General features: G+C 41.1%; 1 pseudogene; it reads right to left on the bottom strand.

Annotated features, from left to right (window-relative positions):
* Nucleotides 1–500: 500 nt before the first annotated feature.
* Nucleotides 501–9,447, bottom strand: part of LOC127218444 (ubiquitin carboxyl-terminal hydrolase 27-like) — a 31,510-nt pseudogene continuing 22,563 nt past the window's right edge.

Genomic DNA, 9,447 nt, shown 5'->3' with positions numbered 1-9,447 from the left:
ACTCCTGCACCCCAATATTACCTTGAGAACTCAGATTGACGTAGCTCTGTGTATTCTTATTGCTCCTCCTTTTCTCCTTGTGGTTCCTCACAGGAAGTTCATTTCTGAAGACAATTTTCTTGAAACAATGGCAGTCTAGAATCCAAATCAGAATGAATAAATGATTCCAATTAGTAGTTAATTAAAACAGGTATCTTTTATTTTCACTTCATCTAAATCATTCAAGAAGTATGTGATTTCATGTAGGAATGAATGGGAACAGGCATATTTTATTTTTACTCCATGTGCTACCTATCCACAACCAGATCAACACTCCAAAATCCTCTCCTACAGTCACAGCCATAGACAGTTTTTAACCATCAGGCTAGAATTGGTGCTGGAAGTTTAGCAAAAGCCACTGCAGCCGCTGTATAGGTTCTTTCCTCTGGGAAAACTGGCATCACAGACTCATAATGGGCCATCTATAGAGGTGGTGCTAGTAGAGATTCTCAGCTCCAACATCACTGTTTCAAAAGAGAAATGTGAATCTGCGCGAACACTGTCAGCTTTGGACACAGCACACCCACCAGCTTCTCCTGACACTCTCGGAAGATAGCAATAACAGCCAGGTGTAGTTGCTTCAGCTACCCACAACCCAGAGAGCATAGTTCAGAACTCCATATCCAAGTGAAGCTTGTAGCCCCCAATGAAGAACAGGTCTGTTAAACAGGAACATGGAATAAGGCCTGGACCAAGACCTGGGAGACAAAGCAGTTCATCACCCAGGAGATGAAATCAACATTCAGACCAGTGATCTTATTTTCTTCTTAGTCCATTTTGTTCTTCCTCCCTACTACAGCTGTTCTTTTTTTTCTGTTCCATTATGTTATTTCTCCAGCCAGGTCTCCTCCTTCATTTGTGTGTGTGTGTGTGTATATATATATATATATATATATATATATATATATATATATATATGTGTGTGTGTGTGTGTATGTGTGTGTGTGTATATATATATATATATATATATATATATATATATATATATATATGGTACAGGAGGCCATTGAAGCAGGCCAACACTGTCCCCTACTGTTCATGCCTTTTAGTTTTATTTCTCATTTTCTATTTTCTTTTCAGTTTTCATTTTTCCTTTTTTCTTCATTTATGTTTTTCTGTACTCATTCCTGTTATTGCTATATCACCCAATTCCCACAGGCTTACTTGGTTTATGATTTGTGGATACATATTTTTACCCCCTTTCTTTAGTTTACCACTAACCACAACTCCCATAAATTCACCCTATTTGTTCCTTAGCTTCAATTATCCCCATTCCCTCCTCACAACCTAATACTTATCATGTGACAGTCTTACAATGATTGATTACCTCCTTTTCTTTTCTTTTCCTTTAAATACACCCATCCCTTTTCTCCCTTAACTATTCAGTAACTAACAAGTGTCTGTTTTGTAGTAACCTGCAACTATGTTATTAGAGTGAATTAACTACTGAATATTAGAACTGCTAATGATTGTACTTAACTCCTAGGAACAGATTTGAGATAGATTCTATTGCTGGAACCTTGGTTTAACAGATAAAATCACCTCCACAACTGTATTAGAACTTGATTCCTCCCGGACATTGAAAGAAGAAAGGCAACCTCAGTTAAAGAACAAAACAAGAAATCTCAACCAACAATTCAACCCCATTGAGGTGGTTTCAATGACCGGTCCCCGGTAAACTCCAATATTTGAACACTTGGCCCTTTTGGTAGTGCTGTTTGAGGAAGTTTAGGAGGTATGGCCTTGCTGGAAGAATTATGTCACTGGGGTTAGGCTTCAGGAGCTTAAGGCCTTTGCCTTCTTCTAGTTTTCTTTGTCTGCTTCTTTCAGTTCAAGACGTGAGCCCTCAGCTTTCTGTTCCTGCCACCATACCTACTACCATGCCTTATTGCCATGATGGACTCTCATCCCTGTGGAACTGTAAGCCAAAATAAACTATTTCTTCTATAAGTTGCTCTGGTCATCATGTTATATCACAGCAAAGTATTTCTATTTGCAGATGGCATGATTCTGTACACTAGAAACTCCACTGGGAAACTCTGAGAGTTGATAAACACTTTCAGCAAAGTGGTATGTTGCAAAATTTACATATCCAAATCAACAGCCTTCTTAAACATCAAAGAAAAACAGAAGGAGAAAGAAACCAGAGACACAATTTTGCTCATAGCAGCCAATATCTATCTATCTATCTATCTATCTATCTATCTATCTATCTATCTATCTATCTATCCATCTATATTGGAATAAGCCTAACCAAGAAAATGAAAGCCTTGCCAGGTGGTGGTGGCCCACACCTTTAATCTCAGCACTTGAGAGGCAGAGGTAGATGGATCTTTGTGATTTCAAGGACAGCCAGGGCTGTTACACAAAGAAACTCTGTCTTGAAAAACAAAAAACAAAACAAAAAACCAAAATAAACAAAAAACAAAACAAAACAACAAAAAATGAAAGCCTCATACAATAAAAATCTTAAAACAATAAATAATTGTTTAAAAAGATACCAGAAGATGGAGTGCCCTCCCATGCACGTGGATTGGTAGGATAATAGTGTGGAAAATGACTATCCTACTAAAAGCAAACAAATGGGTAGAACTAGGAAAAAAACATCCTGAGTGAGGTAACCCAGAAATACAAATATACTACGTACTCACTCATAAGTGGACACCAGACATAAAGCAAAAGATACCCAGCCTATAATCCACAACCCCAGAGAAGCTAGAACCCTTTCCCAGAAATATTAAAATTCTTATGGAAGCACAAAAGACTCTGGATTGCCAAAAAGAACCACCATTCTTGATCTTGTTATACTACATTGCCATAGTGGTAAAAACAGCATGGTACTGTCAGAGATTAGATGCATTGATCAATAGCATAGAATTAAGAACCCATATATAAGTCCATGCACCTAAAGGCACTTGATTTTTGACAAAGATGCCAAAAGTATACATGAGAGGGAAGATAACTTGTTTGACAAATCATGCTGGGAAACTAGGTATCTACATATATAATAAATAAGATCTTATATCTTACTCTGCACAAAAATTAATTCCAAACAGATCTAAAATTTCATTGTTAGTCTCGAAACCCTGACACTTCCAGAAGAGTAAGAAATACACTTTAGGATACAAACTAGAGCAAGAACTCCCTGAATCGATTTTTGGTCACCCAGGAAATAAGAACAATTGACAAACAGATCTTTGTGAAATTAAAGTTTCTGTAATGCAAAAAGCACTGTCAATTGATTGAAGAGGCAGCCTACAGAGTTGGAAAATTGTTTGCCAGCTAAATGTCTAACAGAGGATTAGTGTCTAAAATATACAAGGAACTGGAGAAAAACACTAAATACCAAAAAAAAAGCCAATTAAAATTGTGCTATAAAAAATGTAAAAACTAAGCAGAGTTCTCAGAAGAAGCAATACAATTGGGTAAGAGATATTTTAAAATATGCTACCAGTCTTAGCCATCAGGGAAATGACAATTAAAGCTATTTTGAGATTTCATCTTAGAGGCAGAATAGCTAAAATTAAGAAAACAAAAGACAACAAATGCTAGCTAGGATGCAGGAACAGAAAACCCCCATGCATTGTTTGTGGGAGTACAAAATTAGTTCAGCACAGTGAAAATCAGTGCAGCAGTACTTCAGAAAACTAGGAATAGACTTACCATATGACCTAACTATTCAGTTCTTGGGTATATGCCCCAAAGGACTCTATCTTATACAGAGGCACATGTCCATCCATATTCATTGCTGCTCTATTTACAATAGCTAGGCCATGAAAACAGTCTAGTTGTCTATCACCTGATGAATGGATAATGAAACTGTGATACAGTGGAACTTTATTCATCTGTAAAGAAAAATGAAATTAGCAAAACAAATATGGATGGAACTGAAAGCACTTGAATGAGCTCAGAAATAAATTACATTAAATGAGCTCAGAAAGACAAATATTGCATGCCCTTTCTCATACATAGATTCTGGGTTTGAATTTTTATATATGGACATTTATGTGGGAGTGAGCATATATAGAGTCCATTATAGCAGAAAGCATATATGCAGCAAACACAAGTAATATATGTGGATCATATATAAGTGAGTTTTGTTTTTATCTCATGTTGTTCCTTATTTATGACTCAGCTATTTTAATGGTGAATCCATCAAAATACATAGAACACAGTTGCTTGAAGTCACACACACATATGATACACATAATATTGTATAGTATAAAGAACTGTTCAAACACTTGTTAAATATTTACATCAATAAGAAAACTAATATTAAAAATTTTCTAAACTTATGACTTTGATCCTTTACTAAAGTTGAACTGATGAATATGAGTGCTATGGAATAATCCTCTTGCAAGCTGTAAAGACTTGTCACTTAAACTGGTATAATAAAATGCTGATTGGCCAGTAGCCAGGCAGGAAGTATAGGTGGGGTAACCAAACTAAGGAGAATGGTGGAATCAGAAGAGATGCAAGGAGACACAGAGGTAAAAGGAGATGAACATGCCATGCTAATAAAGGTACCACACATGGCAGAGTGTAAATAAGAAATAAAGGTTAGCTTAAAATAGGAGTTAGTTACTAATAAGTCTGACCTATTGGCTGAGCATTTATAATAATACTAAGTGTGTGGTAATTTGGAAGCAGTTGCTGGGTTGGTGAGCAGGCAGTTGGAATGAGAAATGTCAGTTTAAAAATTGTGAACCTCAAATATGTAAAAAGGTTTAAAATTACAATATGTAGGGCTGGATGGTGGCGGTACATGCCTCTTGGGAGGCATAGGCAGGCAGATCTCTGTGAGTTCAAATCCAGCCTGGTCTACAGAGCAAATGCCAGGATAGGCTCCAAAGCTACACAGAGAAACCCTGTCTTGAAAAACCAAACATTGCAATATTTAATAAGACTTTAATCTTAAAGTTACCTACACAATACTAAATACCAATACTAAATACTTTGTTTCCTGTTTCCTCTTCCATATCAGTAACACATGTCCCCTTGGGATTCCTCTGATTTTCTGTTTAACTGTCCCCATCAAGTAATGCTTATAGCTGTAGGCTCTGTTGTTCTTAGTATTACTAGAAGTGCCAATGACATTGGAACCATCTTTTGCACAAACATCTCTAAAAATTTGAAATTAGGCATGCACATGGACTCAGGAAGATATGAGTCAGTGCTTTGGTTTGCTCTGGTCTGACCTTGGGGGCTAGTCCTAGGGTATCTGTTATAGGCTTTACTCAATTTTTTCTTTTAAAACTTGGCATGGTTATTTTCCTTATTGGTCTTGATCTCCAAATAACACACATTCTGGTGTACTAGAGAGAGTCATTCACCCAATTGTATAGTCTGTACTTCTTTCTGATCCACATCCCTACTTTCTACAAAACCTCAAAGATAAGCCTTTCTTTAGCACAGGTGCCCATCACCAAATTAATATCTAACTTCATGGTTGGGTGATGATTTTTGAAGTTCTTAGATTTGATGATGCTTGGGAATCTTAGTTTTTTAGGGTTCCCCAAGTCACACCCAAGCCTTTAAAAGTGCTGGTTTCTGAGAGATATGTGATACCTCTGAAGAGCTAGGGATCTGTGAAGTTCTGGGTTGTTCTGGGCTTACAGAAACTTCTGAAGTACTAACAAATTCAGACTCGACTGATCAGGAAATTCAGAGTGCTAGGGGACTTGAAGAGGAAGGTATTTGGATCCATCGAGGTACTCCAGGCTTTCAATATGCAGAGGGCTTTTTAAGTGGAAGGCTTTTCATACAGTTCAGACTTTTAAAGATGGTACAAGACATTGATATGTTTGGTATCTTTGAGTTGCTTAATGGCTTCAGGGCATTTACTGTTTCTGAGAGGTTTAAGATGCTCTGTGCTACTTAGCTCCTGAGAGGTACAGGTGCCCTCCAAAGTGCTTGAAGCCTCGGAGATTCTGGAATCCTTTGAAGTGATGTGGGCCTTAAGGATGTTGGGAGACTAAGGTTCTTGTGACCTTGGAGTTGCTCATATGTTTTGAGGTCCTGGAGGCCTCCTGGTCCTTAGAAACCTTTGAGGCTTTCAAGGTGCTGGGGTCCTTGGACGTGAATTGAGTGTACAGAGTACTTGAGATCTCAGAAGTGCTGTCTTTGGCTTGCTAGGGTCACTTAGTCTGCTTAGATGTTTGGATGTACTTTGATCTCTTGAAACAGTATAGCCTGTGGATGTATCTGTAGTATTGGAAGTGCTTGGGGCCTCACATTTCCTCCAACCTTGGACAAAGGTGTTTGGAGTCTCTGAAGTATTTGGGTGGACTTGAAGTCTGTAGTATGCTCTGGCTCTACAAATTGCCTTGGCTTCTGGGGGTGTAAAAGGAGCCTTAGCAAGTGGTTGTATCTTGCTTAAGCCCTCTCAGTTGTTAGGGCCTGCTACTAGGCAGTATAGATCTATGATGGATTGAGACCCATACAGGTAAATATTCAAGTCTCCACACATCCACATATCCAGTGTTCTGCTGCACACTGGGATCCTGCCAAGTGACTGCTTCCATGTAGTAGGTTAGCGTCCCCCAAGTGCTTGTTCTCTGCAAAGCTGTGGTACTCTCTCAAGATGGTTCAACCCATGTAGGAGGTGCTCAATCCTTATAAAGATCTCAGTGTTCACATGTTAGGACCCTGCCCTATGGTCCTGAGGGTGTTGGGAGAAAACGATTTGAATTGAGATTCACTACCTACAGGTTGTTTGACATCTCCAAGCTACTTGAGCCAAGGAAGTCCAAAAATGTCCTAGAAGCCATTTGGCTGCCTGAAGCCATCAGAACCCATGTATTATTGGAAACAGGCCAATTCGCTTGCTTCTATGGTTTTCAATAAGGTCCACTATTTTATTTTTGTAGCTTGTATCCCGTCCTAGGTTGGGAAAGGGGAATGGAATTCACACACTCATGAGAAGTGGGTGTGCCGAAGTTACATCAAATTGAAAGGCAGAGGGAAACAGTTACACAGTGTACAATAAAGCAGCCTCAGCAAGTTGTGGCTTCAAGCACCTATGTCTCTACCACATCTACCGGCACCTTCCCTCCCTATGCTGTTCCAGCTGAGGCCACCATTGCTGCCATCTCCACAGAAGATACTAACAAGATCTCTGTAACTGGCAACAAAATATCACCTTCAGCGAATGTGATTCTCTCACACGCAGCAGATTTCCAGCTAGCTGTGCTTGCCTTGGAACCCTCCTGAGTTCCTTTCTGGCAGCCTATATCCCACAACTCCACTAGGAAGAACTCGCCCCACCCCACTTGTAGCACTGCGGATCTGGCTTCCATAGAGGATGTGTGGGCAGTTTTCATTTACCAGCTTCCCTTGGCAGGCAAAGAGAGTGGGTGGTTGGCAGGCAAGGGAGAGTCTAGGGAAAGAGTAGGGAAGCAGATTGAACAACAATGAAAGGAATGGTGACCAATCTTTTCATTTTATATTTTTCTCTTTAGACTTTCGCAAGCAGTAGGCCCCTCCATTCTCACCAAAGGCTGGCTGAGGGGGAGGGGGAGGGGCGCTGCAGAGCATAGTCTTGCAAGGGGTCAGCTGACCCCTGCGCTCCTTAGCTGTCTTGGCTTACGCAGCACATTCATTCTCCCCTAGGTTTTTTCAGAAGGCGTTTATGTGTGGCTAATTAATTCGTGGGCCCATGAGGGACCCGAATAATAGACTTAATGACCAAAGCGGTGGGTGAGGGGAGGAGATGGGAGTGCAAAGCCCTCTAGCAGGGCTCAAGAGGCGCAGAGCCTGTACAGTGCTGCTGGTTGGCCTGGGCAATTAAGCGGGGCACCGAGAAGATCAGACTTAGATGTGCGCAGCCTCACGGAGGGGCTGAATACTTCCTGGCAGGCCACAGAGGAAGCAATTAGAATAAGAAGCAGCTGGATGAAAGTGAGCTTTAAGGCTGTTGCCATGGGGACTGAGAGACAGAAAGGCATTTGAAGGGAGACCACTGGCAGGCTTCAGACAATGGATGGGAATGGGGAGCAGAGAGATGGTCCAGTGCAGTTGGATCTTCGCTTTCCAGGCCAGCGAGCTAGCATACCTGCTTCGTTTCCCCCGGTGCACACTCTGCCCTTTGTCCACTCCTTCTTCTTGCTCAGATTCCTCTGCCTGAGACGCCTTCCCTCCATTCTGTGCTATCTAAGTTCCACCTGTTTGCTCACAGGCGTCTTCCTCGCTGAAGTTTATTTTGGCCTGCTCCAAAGAGTAATGAGTCAGTCCTTGCTCCCCCAAGGGAGGCCCCATGGCTAGGCATTCTGCTTTTCTTGTGTCACTTGAAGCGTGAACTTGCTCAGAGCCTGCCTCCCCCACCCCCACCTCTTTAAAGTCGATGTAACTCAAGTACTGTCTACAGAGAGTTGTGTGAATTCAATGAAAAGCCTTTACTGCATAGCAAGCACAGGCTTTGCCTCTAAGTGTGTTTCAAGCAGCAGCAGGTGAGAGTGGCATTTAATAAATGCATGTTGAAGGAATATGTGATGGAAAAGATTTTACATGTGGTTTTTTTAAAAAGCCATGTTTTAATTTGTGTGTGTGCAGACGTGCATGCCATGTGTGCTGTACACGAGGGGCTAGCAGAGGGCGTGGGATCCTCTGGAACTGAGTTACAGGTGGTCGCCATCTGCTTGCTGTGGGTGCTGGCAACCTAACTTGGTTCCTCTGGAAGAGCAGCAAGTGCTCCTAACTGTTGAGCCTGCTGCAGCCCCTCCTGTGCCGTGTGCTCTTATTTCTTAAAGGGCAAATGGATACTCGGTACTTGTTTAGAAGGGATGAAACATGTGCTTGACAGAGTCTCCATCTGTAATGCAACTGAGGAAATGACCCTGTGGGGCTCACAGACTTTGACATCTCCCAGCATTTTGGTGGAGTTGGTGGAATCGGATGTGGCTTTATCTAGTGCATGAACTCTGTGTGGTGGGGCAGTGTGTCACTGGCAAAAGCATTGCCAGCAGAACTTCACCCAGTGAGGCCAAGACTCCTCTCTCTCTCTCTCTCTCTCTCTCTCTCTCTCTCTCTCTCTCTCTCTCTCTCTCTCTCTGTGTGTGTGTGTGTGTGTGTGTGTAGAAAGGAGATGGCTACTGGAAAGGAACAGTCAGTGAAATCAGAGCTGGAGTGTATCTGAATGTTTTTTCTTTCTTTTTTTCTTTTTTTCTGTCCCCCTGGATCTCCTGGATCAGTTTCTCTCCTGCTAGCAGGGTCCCCACAGTCACTTATGAAATAATCATTCAGAGGTCAATATTAAATATAATTGTTTGGTCAATGGCTCAGGCACATTATTGGCCAGCTCTCTCTTATAAATTAACCAATTTTAAATAATCAGTGTATCACTATATCACCCTTGCTTACTGATAATGTTCTAGTATCTTACCCCTGTGGTAGCTACATGGCTTCTCTCTG

This window comes from Phodopus roborovskii, unplaced genomic scaffold (assembly GCF_943737965.1).
Source record: "Phodopus roborovskii unplaced genomic scaffold, PHOROB, whole genome shotgun sequence".
Classification (NCBI taxonomy): domain Eukaryota; kingdom Metazoa; phylum Chordata; class Mammalia; order Rodentia; family Cricetidae; genus Phodopus; species Phodopus roborovskii.
Note: the sequence above shows the minus strand (reverse complement) of the source record. Positions and strands in the feature narration are given on the sequence as shown.